The sequence below is a fragment of the Bubalus bubalis genome, chromosome 21 (genome assembly GCF_019923935.1).
Source record: "Bubalus bubalis isolate 160015118507 breed Murrah chromosome 21, NDDB_SH_1, whole genome shotgun sequence".
Lineage (NCBI taxonomy): Eukaryota > Metazoa > Chordata > Mammalia > Artiodactyla > Bovidae > Bubalus > Bubalus bubalis.
The window spans coordinates 22440686-22453036 of record NC_059177.1 but is presented as its reverse complement, the minus strand read 5'-3'; the positions used below and the strand labels follow the sequence as shown (position 1 = coordinate 22453036).

General features: G+C 42.9%; 1 protein-coding gene across 3 annotated transcripts in view; it reads left to right on the top strand.

The window, feature by feature from the left end:
• The first annotated feature begins 565 nt into the window (after positions 1–565).
• Positions 566–12351, top strand: part of LRRN1 (leucine rich repeat neuronal 1) — a 43136-nt gene continuing 31350 nt past the window's right edge. The window contains exon 1 of one of the 3 annotated variants that reach the window (XM_006074593.3): positions 566–1048. The gene's annotated coding sequence lies outside the window, so the exon portion shown is untranslated. Of the gene's footprint in view, positions 1049–1158; positions 1182–1539; positions 1561–12351 lie in introns of those variants that run through there. The other 2 variants (XM_006074594.3, XM_006074595.3) reach the window with 2 other exon arrangements.

Below are 12351 nucleotides of genomic sequence, written 5' to 3'. Positions count from 1 at the left end.
ACACAGACCAGTTTCATGTGCATATAAGTCCAGGTGTGTACACACAGCCCAAGAAATCTCCATTCATTTTAAGAGGAAGGGTCAGGTTTCACACCGAGACTTAGCTGTCTCCTGGGTTGAATTTGTCTGCTTCTCAGTCCCAGAAGCCCAAGTTCTATGTTGCGCAGAAATCTGGCTCCATTGTGCCTAGGTGGCCTGGTAGAAAGGTTCCCCCCCCCCCTTTTTTTGGGTACCTTTTCTACTAAGAAACAGCAATGTGCTTTGCCTGCCTAACCCAGCCGCAGCCTGTCGTTCCCTAGACAAAAAGCGGTGGCCCGCTGCTCCCTGCAGCGGCCGCGGCCGCGACTCAGGGAGGCCGAGCCAGCCGAGACCCACGGCGTTACGCTTTTGTTGGGCCGGCTACAGATGGTGCCCCAGCACCGGGCTGAGTCGGGGTGGTGTGGGGGTGCAGGAGGACCGGAGGAGGAGGCCAGGAAGGGGGTCGGGCGGGAGGGGAGGAGACCGTGGAGCAGCCAATGGGAGTGCAGCCCATCAGCTGACCGCTTTTGCTTACACCAGGTGCACGCCGGCTGCGGGGAGCACAAAGCGGGGCGCACCGAGGGCGCCGGCAGCTAGCCGGCGAGCTAAGAGAGGCCCGTGCGCCCGCGCCTGCAGCGCCCTCCGGGCGGGGAGAGGGGCCGCCGGCGTCAGCGCGGGCAGCAGCATCCGCGCGGTGGCATCCCTAGGCGCCCCAGACGCTCTCCTTTGGACCTGGACACTCGCTGCCCCGCTGTCAGCATCCCGCTTCTATCCTTTATCCCAATCCTGCCTGCCTCTGCCCGGCCCCCGAGAGCCGGATTGAGCCCAGGCCCGCGCAGCAGCTGTTGCTCGTGCTACTGCCTCGCTTCGCTTCTTGGTGCTCTGCCGCGAGCCCCCTAAGGAGCCAGTGCCTGTGGGTTTGGAGGGAGGTGCCGCTCAGCCGGTCCTCCTCCTTCTCGTCTTCCTCCTGCTGCCGCCTCCGGTGCCTGGTCCGTGCGCACCTCGACACCCCTGCCAGCCGGGCCTCGGGGTAAGTGCGCTCGCTCAGCCGGGCAGTGGCGGGAGACGTAGGCGGCAGCGAAGGGAAGTCAAGGCAAACTTGGTGGCTTGGAGGGCCCGAGAAAGGTCTGGGGAACCATGGGACAAGATCGCGGGCCTAAGAGGTACGAGGGGGCGCGGCTCATGAAGCTGGGGAAAATGACCGGATCCGGGGGAGCGGGAATCTAGTAACCTCCTTACGGGGGGGGAAAAAATCACTGGGTTCGGGGAGAACGGTAATTCGGAAGGAAGGCCGAACAGAAATTAGCAAAAGGCAGTGACAGGAGGCGAACCCGTTAGATTCCCGGGACCGAAGGTGGGGAGGGTGATGCCCGTGGATCCGGAAGAAGGAGGGCTGCTGGAATCTGAACTGAGGAATGCAGCCCGGAGTCGGAGGGAGCCCGGGGAGTTGGAAAGAGGGCTAAGAAAAGGGGAAAGAAGGTGGCAAGCTGTGGAAAGAGAAGAGAGAGAGGATGTCTTGGCGGTGGCCTTTTCGGCAAAAGGGTAAGGGGCGTAATTCACAAAGCACTTGAGTGTACTGAAGTGAAAGCATTCGAGAGAATCAACTCAGCTGTCGAGCGGTCTAAGTGGGGAAAGACTTCACCCTGCGTCGCGTTTTGAGTGCAGAAAGGGTGGCAGCCTCAGGAGGTTTGCCAGGGATGCAGAAATGTCTGGGAAACTCGGTCCGCTCCAGGCATGGAGCCGGTGCTGGTTCCCGGCTAGGCTGGGGTGGATGAGCAAAGTTTGCCAGCGGGTGTCTTTTGTGCTGCGTGGAGAGGGGTGTGGGCAGGCGCCGACTCGGCACTTCCCAGGGACCGGCAGTGACTGCCTTCACCGAGGGGAACCCCTGCCTGGTAGGCCCAGGTAGGGTGGAAAGATCGAGTAGCTGGAGGGGCTCGGCGCACCCGGGACTGGTGGGAAAACCCGTCCCAGGATGGTTGTAAGGAAGCCGGCCTGGATACGGGCACTGGGAGGTTGGGCGGTAGTACCGCCTTCGGGAGAGAGATGGGGACCTTGCCTGCTGAGTTCACCTCTGTAGCCATAGCGCCTGGAACTGAATGAATGAATTACCGGGGTGTGAAGGTTTTGAGACATTCATTCAACTCTCGAATCCCACAGGCCAAGAGTTGAGGAAAATAGACCCTTCTCTAAATCTCACACCACTATTAGCATCTTCATTCCCAGACCCAGATAATAAAGAAAATAGAATTCATTGAGGGGACAGGTATTGCTGACTTGAGAGCTTTTTGCCTGTAGGATATTTGGGAAACACAGTATATTGTTTTGTTTTGCAATTTGCTCTGCCACCATGGCCTCAAAAGCATTAACACTACTCGAATATGCCGATTATTTTTGAAAGCCAGCACTAGAGGACTGGAAAGTTCAGGAAGGTACTTTGATCAGTGTAAGTCTACAGTTAAAAAGTGGTGTTGTTGGCTCTGGGGCCATGTGTGTCCCTAAGTCTCTGATTTGCATGCAAATGTGAGCAAATCCTGGCAGATGTCTGGCCTCATCCATTCACATGAAGGAATTTGAAAAGACAAGGAGTCTTTAGTTAACAATAGACCTTAAGAAAATGGAATAAAGGCTCAGTGAGTTTTTCTCTTTGGGAATTCCAAGGCTTGCTGACACTTTTATTCAAGAGCCAAAATCTCTGAGTGTGATTGTACTGGAAGCTCCAAGTAGTGCTTGATCTTTACCTGGATGTGTGTTTTTTGCAATATTCAAGCTGGATGTTCTGAGCTAGTGAGGAAAAGTGTTAAATGAAGCAGAAGGTAACTTAATTCCACTTCTGGTGGTTTGAAGTAATTTCTGAACTGACCCCTCAACTTTTATTTAGAGTTTCTTCTCTTTTCATTTTAGTAATCCCACCTCCTGCTCGCATAGGCTCTCCATCCTCAGGGATATACAATATAGTTGAAGAGAATTGTAGATGGCTGACAGGAAGATCTCACTAGAAGATCTTCGTAGTCCTGTCAAAATCAATTCAGTAACAGGCACCAAACTTGTAGAAGTGTAGGAGATGAAACCATCACACTCCTAGTCACCCGAGGGCCTTCAGGGCCACAGGACAGAACAGTGAATAGGGAGGCACTCATGCAATGGACCCCCAAACAGAGAAATGTCTGCGTTGTCTAAGAGTAGCTAGCAGACCACTGCACTGCTCACCTCCTGGCACTGATCAACTGCTGAACAAAAGGCAGGCAGTGTGGTCTGCACATGAGTCCCAGGGATCATACCTACTGACAAGCCAACCAGTGGCCTCGTCTTTTCTCAGCCTCAATCACTGTTGAAGGGAAGAAGAACCTATTCACTGAAAAGCATTTGCCCCTGTATTCTATATATTCACTGAAAAGGACATTAAAATACAAGTTAAAAAAAGAGAGAGAGAGAGACAATATTGTTTTGAAGTTCAGTAGGGTGGGAGGGGTTTAGGGAATGGGTAACAGATGTTAGTTTGCTATTTTACCTGTTTTCTTAAGTTATTTTTGCTGGTTCAGTGACTTTTTTTAAACACATAACGCTGTACTTTCCCAGAAGGGGAAAACTGAACTGAGTCAAATTTAAGTAAGAAAAGGTTATAGCCAAGATTACATTTTTCTGTCTTTTGTCAGAAAGTTACAAATCATTATAATAAACTCTTATGTGACTTAAACTTGGGATTCTGTCTTAACTATGGACTTGAAGGGTACCCATAAAATGTAGTTGGCCTTTCTAAACTAGGCAATAAGCCATTTTATTGTAAAGTTATCATCTAGATATTTTTGAAACAAATGTGGTAACTTTAAAATGACCATAGTCTCACCTTTTGTCAGAATTTCTTTGGCTGTTATCCTGGCTGTGTGAGATCTTTGTTCCACAAGTCTAATGAAAGGGAAAATTAGGGCTTATTCCTTGGTAAATAAAAGTAATAAAATACCTATTATTAGAAAGTATCACTCTGCTAAATAAAATCTTAAACCAGATCCAACTGCATACTCTGGTTCTAAACAGTAACATAGGTAGTTTCGCACAGTGTCTGTAATTCCCAAAAAGCCAGGGGAAACACAACCACTGATTTCTCTCTGGTTCGAACCTGTTAAAGCTAGCTTTTTGACCTGAACTGTTAGAACAATTATCACATATTCTAAAGCAGTTATACTCATGGGAATGAACCCAGGAGGTACTAAAGAAAATCTGCCTTTACAGAATTATACTGCTACTTCCCAAGCCAGTTGGGCGTGATTTTAAATAATCAGAATGGTAGACCGTTTTATGCCACCATAAACAAACCATAAACCATAAGTAAAATGTGGTAAATTATAGGACCTGGATGCCATTTTTTACTAGATTTTCATAATACTTTCTTATAATTTATTTTTAAGCTACTAAATAATAGTTTTTTGAATGATTCACTTGAGCACTAATGTAAGGTTGCTCAAATATTGTATTTAACTTTTCAAAATCATTATGCTGAACATCTATTTTGGGTTAAGGCAATCTGGAGATAAAGCAAATTCTATTTCAGAATCATAATCATATTTTGGTTTCTGGGAACAATGGAAGTATCTTTAACTCATGAATAGAGTTTTGATTAATATTTTATTCAGGATGAAATTATAATTATATAGATAAAGTCTGAAAAACATGTATTCTCTCTTGCTTTGGCTCAAAGTGCAGAATAGAGACAAAAGTTAAACCCTATATGTAAAATTCAGTACTTTAGTGACCAAGGGAATCATTCGTTCTATAAGTCTTAAATAAAATTTGCTTTTTAAATTTTCTTGTTTTATCATAGTACTATTTGCCTACTTACTTCTCTTGTAGCTCAGCTGGTAAAGAATCTGCCTGCAATGCAGGAGATCCTGGTTCGATTCCTGGGTCAGGAAGATCTGCTGGAGAAGGGATAAGCTACCCATTCCAGTATTCTTAGGCTTCCCTGGTGGCTCAGCTGGTAAAGAACCTGCCCGCAATGCGGGAGACCTGGGTTCGATCCCTGGCTTGGGAAGATGCCTTGAAAAAGGAAACGGCTACCCACTCCAGTAATCTCGCCTAGAGAATTCCACAGACTGTATAGTCCATGGGGTCACAAAGAGTCGGACACAACTGACTTTCTTTCACTCACATTTGCCTACTTTATGGATCCATCACTGGATGTAGTATCCAAGTCTCAAAACAGACAAATGCATAATAAATTGTTTACTGGCATTACAATTATAATATATGATACAATCATATAGTATATATTTTCAGACTTTATGGACACCCTTGGGCTCCCTGGTGGCTCAGTGGTAAAGAACCCGCCTGCTAATGCAGGAGATCTGGGTTTGATTCCTGAGTCTAGAAGATCCCCTGGAGTAGGAAATGCCAAGCCCTGCCTGGGAAATCCCATGGACAGAGGAACCTGGCGGGCTATAGTCCAACCCAGTAGGTCCATGGGTTGCAAAAGAGTCAGACACGACTTAGAGACTAAACAATGCCATGCCAACAGAAGTGCTAAGCATTTTATTCAATAAATAAAATTTATTCCATTTTATGTTCAGAGTTTTTTTTTTAAAGAAACAATATGCAGGCTTATATATTATTATTTGTTTACTTTTTGAATATTTTCAAAAGGTCTAACAAAAGTAGAATGTTATTAGCAGTTTTATCAGTTATCTGGTTGGTAACTCAGCTTTCTAATCATAGCCAGGTGATCTTAGATCAGTTTCTTTATGCCACAAACCCTCAGTTTCCTCATTTGTATCTGAGAAGGTTAGGTGGATAGGGCTGGAAGGATTGACTACCCTAATAAGTAAGATTGCTAAAAGGTTTGTGGGAGTTGTGCCCTCAGTACCACAGCTAACATAAACATTTAACTTGGATGGGACCCTTACACTTAATACACTTAAAATCATCCCGAGATGCAAAGGAACTAGCCTTAAACTTGCACTGATACATTACTGGAGGTCTATCAACTTTGACTTGGAGGTACCCTCCAAAAATACTGCTGCCTTTATTTATGACATTTAGTTTCAAAAACTGAGGTGTGAAAACTGCTTTTACAGTGGCTTATTGCCTTCCATTTACAGTCTTCATCGCTCAGGGGTTGAAATGTTATTTGAAAGCTCTGATTAATATAAATGACTGGTAATTTTCTGACCCAGGCCATCCTCGCTCACATCTATTATACCACTGGCAGACATGTGGACTCCACAGCTGCCCCCTCATTTGTGTGTGAAACAGACACACTGGTGGCATTTTTTGGTCACCATAGTTACACTAACAATATACATGTGACAGGACATTCTTCTACATGAAGGGTTTTTGTGGCAAATATTATGTAGACCTGGGGGTAAAGGACAACTGTGTAAAGCTTGAGGAATACATAGATTAATCTGTTGTCCATTTCTGGAGCCATCATTTCATTCATGGAAGGACAGTCATTCTACAGTGAGATCCAGAAAGAGGCAACTGCAAGCCTTTGATTAACAAAGATTTCTAAGGGAGGCATTTCCAACAATGCTTAACCTCTACTGAAGGATGTCTGTTAAGTATTCGTTTCAAAATATTTGCTACTCCTATTTATGACTGCCCTTTGAGATAATGTATTAGCATAGTCATTTTTGATTCATATAGGGAAAAATGGACAGCATGAGTATTAGCATCCATCTCAGGAAGGCCCAGGAGACAAAAAAAAAAAAAAGTCAACGTTCAGTATTAAGTAGGAAGCACAAAGAGAATCTTCATTTAGGAAAACTAAGAAAGCTTTACAAAGAAAGAAAGCTTGCTTAATTGGTTTCATGCCTATAATTTTCCCCTCTAGAAAAAATGTTAGCATGGCAATAAAGAATATCATTAACCTGCATTGCTATTTTACAATAGTAATAAGTCTTAATTTGCATCCATAATAATCACTGTAATCAAGTACTGGACAGGCAGTCAGGAAGGCGCAGGCTCATTTCCCAGCTCTGACACTAATAACTGAATGTGTGACCTTCTGGATGTCCTGCATCCCTCCTGGTGCTTAGCGTCCCTAGCCAAGTTGTGTTTTAAAGGATCCAAGCACACTAGTACATGTTTCTAGTATTTCCACTGCAAAGAATGTGATTTCTGTCGTGTATGTCATGATGAAACAGAGAGCTTAAGGTCTGGGGGACACAGGAAGGTGATCTTCTTGGTTCCTAATCCCACAGTTTAAGAGATTGTTTTGTTCTTTAAAATTCCCCCCACCCCTCCCACCACAGGACAATTTCCCAGCACCTCACTTGGATTCTTTTGAGGGAAAGAATTTTACTTGGGATACAGGGAGCTGCTTAGGATTATAGAACACTTGTTCACCCAGTAAATATATACTGAGCACCAGACGTGTGCCAGGCACTAAAACCAATAGAAATTAACTTGATTTTTCTGCAGCTTGTACACTAAATCATCATAAGCATTTTGTTGCCATCAGTCACGTAATCTTCAAGGATTTATTGAATGTCCAGTATGAAAGACACTTGGCTAGATCTAGCATGGAAGTTTTCAACTGCGGGTGACTTTGCCTCTTCACCTCCAAGGGACATTTGAAGATGCTTTTGTCAGGTATTGTCACAACTGAGGATGGGGCTGCTACTGGCTAGAAGTCAGGGATGATGTTAAATATCCTAAAATGAACAGACGGGCCCTCCATAGCAGAACAGTATCTGTTCCACCTGTCAGTCAGCCTGAGGTGGAGGAATCCTGCTCTGGTGAGTTTAAGTCTAGTACAGGTGACAGAAAGGAGACTGGCAAGTGCAATAAAGCATTCTGTGATGGTAAAAGTGTGAGCTACAGAATCTGTACAGAAGTAGAAGCCTTCATCCAAATTTTGACTGCCAGCAAATGCTTTAAGAAACATTCTGATTCATTCCCTGAGCAGGCTATCACCTGGAATACCAATACTCAGCAGGAGACAATTTTAGACCTAACCTCACTGAACATGAATGAGTCGGACGGTTGGTTGAAAGAGGGTACAAGCCTTAAATTTTCAAGAAGTCTACACTGGGGACAGAGCTGTTAATTCCTTGTAGAACTCAGAATTCAGAGTGTCTTGAGTCATCAGGAGAGGAGGCTGGAAACAGAATGAGTATCAGTGACAAGAAACATAGGGCTGTACAAGCTGCTTAAAGAGCTTAAAGAGGAGATGTGGCTGACAAAGCGAATAATTCAGCAGAGTCCTTAAATATCTATCTCATTTGACCTGCAGCATTCTGAGACACCAGATATTATCATTCCTTCTCTTTTTTTTTTTTTTTAAATAACTAATGAACCAGAGCCATGGAAAGACTCAGTGTGACCTTGGACAAGTCACTTAATATTTCTCTAAGGTTTATCTATAAAAGAAGTAGGGTTGCAAGGCTCTTCTTCATAATGCATTCAGTTTGTTTAAGGTCACACATCTAAGGAAACAACAGAGCTGGGTGAGACCCGCCTCCCCGCCTCTTTCAGACCCAGTGCCTTTTGCATTCACATTGAAGTTGCTTCCTGGGCCATGAAGTCAGAACAGGTAATAATATGACAGTGACTCAGCATTCTAGCTCTTGGGTTACCAAAGAGAGCAAGGGATGCTTTAATTATAATGTATCATGCAGAGAAACTTAAGCTGGGTTTCCCAGACACCTAAGGACTAATATTTCTTTTTCTAATATTTTATTTCAAGCTGACCTTAAAAGCTTAAAAATATACCGTGACAAGCTCGGAATAAAGGTTCATAGAAGAGTGATACCAGGGTAAGAAAATGACATAACCCAGAATATGTGGACAGAATTGAGGCTGTTCTTCCTAGGAAAAGAGATGCAATAGTAGTGTGGCTTTCTGCCTTTGCTTTTGCTTTTGTACTTTGGCAGGATTATTTTAACTTTTCTGAGAATAATGACCAGTGTATACATACATACACTTGCACACCCACATACAACAGGTATGACATATTAGATTTCACACGGAGAAGTTTCTGTATTTGCTTTTAATAAAAGCAAAAAGAACACGAAAGTGTTAGTCGCTCAGTTGGGTCTACTCTTTGTGACCCCATGGACCGGAGCCCACCAGGAGAGCTGCATGGAGAATTCCATGGAATTCTCCAAGCAAGAATACTGGAGTGGGTAGCCATTCCCTTCTTCAGGGGATCTTCCCAACCCAGGGATCAAACCCGGGTGCCCTGCATTGCAGGCAGATTCTTTACAGTCTGAGCCACCAAAAGACTGGCACATTAAAAATGAGTTTTGGGGAGAGCCTTCTCTCAAGGTTTTAAATATATAACTACTTCTCACTTCTCTGGAATGGTGTAATGTTTTCTTGTGATAAGGAAGACTGAGGAACTGCCTGACTGTTCAGGGTTTTCCCATCTTTGTAATTCTGTGATTTCCAAGATCATGAGTGAGAGTTATGTAGGCCTTCAGCCATGACCTGAGGGTTTCCAAGACACTAATGGAATTTATATTAACTTATCCAACCATGATAGAACCGCTGGAGATGCTGGAGTGGCAATTAACTGGATTTCTCCTCTTGTTCTTCCAGCTAATTATGGTTCTTCACAGAGAGAACTTCACGTCAGGTTTAAATTCTCAAAGGACCAGTTAGCTTTGCTGTGTCCTACAGGGATAGTCTATCACTGGAATCCCAGCCAACTTCTGCACATACTCACAAACCCATCATTTCTCACCTGGGAGACCAGGTGGAAACATTGGGTCCCTTCAAAGCCATCTAAAGGAAAAACAGAAAGGATGTGGGCAAATGCTGGTGGGACAGTGTTCTCTTCATGCATTGAAGGATAACACTGTCCAAATAAACCTACTGAAGAAGTTTCCAAATGATTTCACCCTCAAGATAGAGCAATGGAATCAGAGATTCACTCCATGCAAGTGAGATACATTAGTTTTTAGGAAGAAAATATTATGTAGGATTCCCAAGTTATATCCCCAGGGCCTGCCATGTTACCTAATATAAAATGTAGAAGCAGTAGAAGAAACATGTCCAACATTCTTGTGCCTTCCCATTGTGCCCAGAACCATCCCACATACCTTACCTGCATTCATTCATTTAATCCTTGCAATTACTCTATAATGTAGATGCCTGCTTTACAACGCAGGAAACTAAGGGACAAAGCAATTAAGTAACTTGCCCAAGGCCACAAACTAGTGTGTACTCAATAGATATGTCGAATGAATGAATAGAATATATATGTTTTAGAGGAGAGAGTCCTTTATTTGAACTCTCAGTTTTATAGCAGTCCTGCTTTCTAAGCAGGGCACTTTCAAGAACTGGCTCTGGATGACAAATGAAGTCTTAGAACTGGTAAATGGCAGGACAGGGATGTGAACTTGGGTCTGACTTTGAAACTGTGCTTTAAAAGTCCTTGGCAGTGTTTCTTTCTCTTTAATTGCAGCTGAAAAACAAAGGATTGGACTAGACTAGCTTTCATAGCCCATCTGGCTCTAAAAATTCTATAAATCCATTATTAAGGGTTTATGTAAAATAAAATGATATATTTATTTATTACTTTAAATTTAAAAATGATGTTTTTATTTAACATCATCATTGAATTATCCGTTAAAATTATATTGCAATTATTAACAGCATGTTTCTAAATTGTATTTAAGATAAGTAATTTTAAGTGGATGAAAATGCATACTTCAAAACTGTATTCTCCTAACCATTACCATCACATGGCATATTGAGTTATTTCATCTGTTTAAATTTAGAAGGTTTCTAAAAGTTGAAAACATCTTTATGGTACACATAAAAAAGAAGTAAAATGATTAGTTGTGACAAAAATTTATTTGATATTTGCAGAGATAAGTAGATTGCTGAATATTATGAAAAGTATTGAGTTTGCTATCCATATTAGAAACTACATGAGATTTGCTTCTTTTTTTTTTTTTTCATGGAAGGCTAGGTGTTTATTTTTGCTGCTTCTCAGACAAGCTCCTCAAGGTAAAAACAAAACACAATTTCAATAGCATAGATTTTGCTTCTAAAGACTGCTTTGCCTTAAGAGATCCTTCTGGTGTGCAAGTGATGCAGAAACAATGTGAGTCCCTGTCATAGTGTTACAGGATGTACAACCCAAGGCAGGACTAAGAGTTGGGAAGAAATGGTTCCAAAACTGCATCCTGGCTCTGTAACCTGGCGTGAAGTCAGTGAGCCTCAGTATCCTCTTCAGTAAAATGGGGATAGTAATAGGCCTGCCTTACAGGATCACTGGACTCATTCAGTGAGATCATGCATCTAAAGCCTTTTGCACAGTTCTTGGATCAACATAAGTACATAGTAAATAGCAGCAGTGGGTCATAGTGGTATTATTATATAGAAGCCGGGCATTCTGACTGCTATAGTGTCCGGATGCTCTTTTGTAGTCAAGTGGAGGTATTTTAAGAGACAAGAAGATTCAGACTAAGATGTTTGAGAAGTTGATTGTACACACAATTGTCACCTTTTGTGGTGGACCCCAAGAGAGCTTGTATTTGTCCAGACAAGCAAGAAATCTTCAATCAGTGGATGTACAATACTTTCAAAGAACTGGCAAACAGATGAATACATTAGAGCCTTTTTTTGTTTCTAGATTGTGCTTTGTATCCATCCTGCCTTTTCTTTCTTTGAAAATATTATAATACCCCTAAGCTGTGATTCCTAGAATCAGATTTTCTAACCAGAGAGAAAAGGTACAGTTCAGAGCTATCATTCCCCCAAAGAGGAGCTGAATTCAAAACTCTCTTACAATTAACAGATCCAAAAGCTTCAACTCTAACTCTGTAGGATCCACTGTTAAGATAATAAATCATGCTGCTACCATTATTATTGTTGACTCTTTGAATCACCGTCTTTGTAATATTTACCTTCTTGCTTCTTGACTAAACTGCAAAACTCCTGGTTGGGACCAGATTAAAATCCAATGCAATGTAACCAAAAGTCCTCCTGGGAGCAGGTCAGTCACAAAGCAAGAGGAAGTACCAGTCTAGCCAAATTAGGTGACTCTTAAGGAGACCCTTGGTAGAGTGACATAGGAAAAAGCTGCTATGATTTAAACTGTTCTGCCTTGTTTCAGCTAGCAGATTCTACTTTACACATGAAGGAGAGGGTTGGAATACTATTAAGTGCCTCATTTTCTTTGAATTCTATGAGGGCTGGAAATAATAATTACATGCAGAGAACTTTTATTGTCTGTCTCATCCTTCTAATCAGAGCTTCCCAACTGGTAGATGGGTGTATTAGGTAAATGGAGATGCTGCTACTCTTAGCCATTGGGGACAGACAGCCAGTGCCACCCAGTTAGTCACCTCTGGTTACTCTTGCCAACAGCTTTTTCTAAGTGTGCTG